Source organism: Carcharodon carcharias, chromosome 6, assembly GCF_017639515.1.
Source record: "Carcharodon carcharias isolate sCarCar2 chromosome 6, sCarCar2.pri, whole genome shotgun sequence".
Classification (NCBI taxonomy): Eukaryota; Metazoa; Chordata; class Chondrichthyes; order Lamniformes; family Lamnidae; genus Carcharodon; species Carcharodon carcharias.
Window position 1 is genome coordinate 9,112,414 of NC_054472.1, and position 4,724 is coordinate 9,117,137.

Below are 4,724 nucleotides of genomic sequence, written 5' to 3' on the forward strand. Positions count from 1 at the left end.
GCACCGAGCAACCCGCTCCCCCGGAGCTCAGCGGCGCAGCACAACAGTTCCGCCTCCTCCCTCCCTCCCTCTGTCCAAAAACAACACCCCCCCCCCACCCTAGTCTCCTGATTCATCAAATCCTGATTGGGGTTATAGGCTGTGCCAGAGCCTGGAGACTCCAGCAATCTGAAAGATTGTGTCAGCTTTTGGCTTACTCGCTCCCCCCACTCCTTAAGAGACTTATTGAGCACATCATAAGATAGGAGCAGGATGAGGCCATTCAGCCCCTTCAGCCTGCCCCGCCATTCAACAACAAAAATAAAAATAGCTGGAAAAACTCAGCCGGTCTGACAGCACCTGCGGAGAGGAAGACAGTTAACGTTTCGAGTCCGTATGATTCTTCAACAGAAGATTCAATATGATCATGGCTGATCTGGTTGTGGTTTCAACTCCACTTTCCCTGTCTGCAACCCCACCCCCCCCATAGCCCTTGACTCAACCCTTGAATCAAAAATCTGTTTAACTCAGCCTTGAATAAATTCAGTGATCCAGCCCCCACTGGTCTCTGGGGAAGAGAATTCCACAAACTAACGACCCTCTGAGAGAAAAAATTCCTTCCCATCTGTCTTGAAAGGGAGACCTCTTATTCTTAAACTGTATTGCCTAGTTCTAGTCTCCCCCACAAAAGGAAACATCCTCCCAGTATCCACCCAATCAAGTCCACTCAAGATCTTAAATGTTTCAATAAGATTACCTCTCATTCTTCTAAACTCCAATGAGTATAGGCACAAGCTTTCTTCATAACATAAGCCCCCAGGAATGAGTCGAATGAACCTTCTCTGAACTTCTTCTAATGCAATTGTATCCTTTTTCAAATAAGGAGATCAAAACTACATGGTACTCTAGATGTGGTCTCACCAATCGAGTCTGACGCACCCAGTATCAGTGCTAAGAGCGTGCTGCACTGTCAGATGTGCTGTCTTTCGCAGGGGATGTTAAATCCCAGGCCCCCTCTCCCAGGTGGATTTAAAAGATACCGTCATACTATTTCAAAGAAGTGCAAGGGAAAAGAGACACGCTATCGAAGCTTTTCATCTTGCACTCAACAGGACAGCTATGCAAGAAAACAACAATAATTTATACTGCACGAGAATAGAGTGCTGACTGGTTGGCAAGTGGACTCTGACTGGTAAAGGCATAGCTACGAAGAATGCAGCACCAAACAGTTAGCTGCCAAGCTTTTGTTTCAAATTCAAACCAGGCGGGTCAATACTGAATGGTCAAGGCATTGCCATGGGGAATAAACCAGGGAATGGCATTCTTCCAAGCTTTTGTTTAGTTGGAAAAGGTGCAATGCATGGACATACTCCTTCTGCCTGCAAAGGACAGGACCCTGTGTGAGACTGAACATGTGTGGCTTCTAGCATGCAAAAGTGAGTCACACGGTGAGCCTGACTGATAGTTTTTCAGTGTAAGAATTGCAAGCTGTCCTGATGAGTGCAAGACAAAAAGCTTCAACAGCATGTCTCTTTTTTCAGCAATACTCCAGTTCTGTACTACCTAATGACTAAGTGCAAGGGAGTTCTCCACAATGTCCTGGTGAACATTTATCCCTCAACCAACATCACTATAACAAATGATCTGGTCATCAAAGCAAAGCCATTTGTGAGAGCTTGCCGTGCACAAATTGGCTGCTGAGATCCCTAGATTGTAACAGTGACTATATTTCAAAAGGACTTCATTGGTTGTAAAGTGCTTTGGGACATCCTGGGGTCCAAAAAGGTGCTATATAAATGCAAATCTTTGTTAATCTGGACACTGCAGCAAGCATTCCAGGAGAAAAATCACAGGGCATTAAAAACTGTGTGCCCTCCTCCCACCCCCAGCTAATTTCTTTGTGCACTTAGGTGTATTTAAACAGAATTAGACACTCAGTTCTCAACCTATATAAATGACTTGGATGAAGGAAGATAGAATTGTATATTGAAAGTTGCAAGTGATACTGTTTGGAGGCATTGGGTTCAATGTGGGGAAGTGCAAGGCTCCATTGTTTTGTTAATGCTGAGAGACTGGGAGCTATGCAGGAGCAAAGCATTTAGGTGTTCATTTACATAAATTCCTGAAAAGTACAAAAATAATCACGACGGCTATTAGAATGTTGATCTTATTTCAAGAGGGTTGCGTTACCAAGGGCAGCAGAAATCAGGAACTTGTTCTGCTGTGGATGCTAGGGGAAACCTGAAGTTTAAGACTGAGATTGACAGATTTTTGTCAGGTAAAGTTGACAAGAATGATTGAACAAAGACAGGTGAGTGGAGTCGAAGTACATATTAGTCAATGGGCAGAATTTAATAATTTAATGTTCTCTGACCACCCCCCACCCCTCCCTCCTTGTGATTCATGCTGTAAAAGTTGAACCTGATTGTATTTTTGTGATGGTGATTTTGAAATGGTTTGAAATGTTGTTGAAGATTTATGAATAAAGTATATTTTTGCAAAAAAAAACCCTCCCTCCCCAACCCACTGAGATGGGTTTGGTAGTGGGGTGATACAGAGGGTGGTGGGTGGGGACCTTCCCACCTGTGCCCTGACTAAGTCCAGGGCGGGAAGGTTCGTGGACAGCTTTTAATGGCAGTTAATGATCACCTAAGAGCCTCATCCCATCACCGCTGGTATTCACCCAGTGGCAAGCAGGAGACTCGCATGAGGGAAACCCGTAAAGCAAACCCTTCCTTTGTTCGAGTGACCCAGCATTGGGAAGGGGATGGTGGGTGGGGCTGAGAGCCGCCCTTTGCCCCCCCGACCCCCATCACTCAGCTATTGCTTAGGTCCCTCGCTGATCCAGGGCCCCGGATGGGTGCATTGCCGGCAGCAACCATTGGTCCGGCTGCTGCTGGTCTCTGATTGGCTGTCAGCTCTCAGGGGGGCAGTATTTCCATCCCCGGGTTCTTTGATCCCAACCAAGGCCCACCAATGCCTAGTTAAGTGCCCGAGCCTTGGCGGGCCTTCCTGAAAGGATCTGATGTGGAGGGTCTCACTGGCTCTCCAGCCGGCAGAGGAGATCCCTCATCGACTCCATTAAGTACCGGCAATAGTTCATAGAACAGGTCCAAGGGGCAGAATTTTCTGCCTGTTGGGCGGGCAGGCCCGACCCAATCTCCAGCGGGCAGGCCCGACCCAATCTCCAGCGGGTGCAGAGCCAATCCCCGCCAGCGAGGTGGGTCGCACTGCCATTTTACGTGGGCGGGCCAATTAAGGCCCACCCAGTGTGACGTCCGGCGGGAAGCGCTATGCACTTCCTGTGCGGGCGGGGGTGGATTCCCCAAAAGCGAGAGTGCGCTCTTTCATGCATGCGCACAAAAGAGTGAACATCTCCCTGAGGCTAAGTGCAGCCTCAGGGAGATGACTTACACTTTGAAAAATGTTAAAAATAGGAAAAAAAAAATTCCCTAACATGTCCCCCTCATGTGACACTGAGATGGGACATGTTCATAATTTGCAGATTAACTTTATTAAAATGCTTAAAACCCGACATGAAACCTCATCCCGCCGCTGAATGAGGTTTCATGTTTTCTCTATTTGAAGTCGGGGCTCCTGGACTGCCCATCAACTTTAATGTTGGACGGGCAGGTCCTTTCATTGTTTAAATGATCCTGTCAATGGCCTCAATTGGTCATTGACAGGTCGGTGGGCGAACAGCTGATCTCGCTGTCCCCGCGCCTTCCTGAAAATTTAAATGGGGCGGGATGACATTGAGGGTTCCGCCCGACATAATCCTGTGTCGCTGATGGCAAAATTCTGCCCAAGGAGTTAAATGACCTGCAACTGTTCATTCTAATGTTTCTGTTACTGATAATATATTGTTCTAGATTTTCTTGGATTTAAATTTCCCAGCTGTTGTAGTGGATTTTGAACTCATACCTCCAGAATGGTCTAGAGTTCTGGATTACCTCCCCCTCCCCTCCTCCAGGTACCATGCCCTAAGAGGGCATTGGTGACCACAGACTTCCATTGGATAGGTCTATGAATATGCTTGGCAAAGTACTGCTGTGGTTTGCCGCTGCCTTCTGCAGTATGGCTGACCAGGAAACTCTCCCGCTCTTACTGCCCGCCATCAGGTGTGTTGGAAGGATTCACAAGATGATAATCAACCTGTTTAGCCTGACTACACACACCTTCTGTGTCATCAAGTCCTGAAGTGGGACTCGAACCCGGAGCTTCCGACCTAGAGATAGGAATACTATCCACTGCGCCACAAGACCTCAACCACTATATCATCATTCCTAACGGAGGATCACTGTTGCTTCTTTCTTGCTAACAGATTATGTAGGTTTTCACCATATTTACTTGTTAAGTAACAAGCAATGATGCAACTTCTGATAGCACATCACGGTTAGGGAATCACAAACTTCTTTACTGTTAGCATCAGAGAAAGGCTCTTGGCTTTATTGGACAGTAAACAGATCATGAGAGACAGGTAAAGCTAATGGAGCAAAGAACACAAGTTTTACGGAGAGATCTAACACCACTCTAGCGGTTATGTTACCGGCATGGTAATCCAGAACTCTAGACCATTCTGGAGATATGAGTTCAAAATCCACAACAGCTGGGAAATTTCAGTTTCATTCTCCCCCAAATCTCACTCGACCGTCCAAGTTCCAGGTTGCCCTCTTCCGGAATGCATTAGCTCTGTTACTTTTGCTTCCTTCTTCCCACGGAGATTTCCTACAGATGTGGTAGCT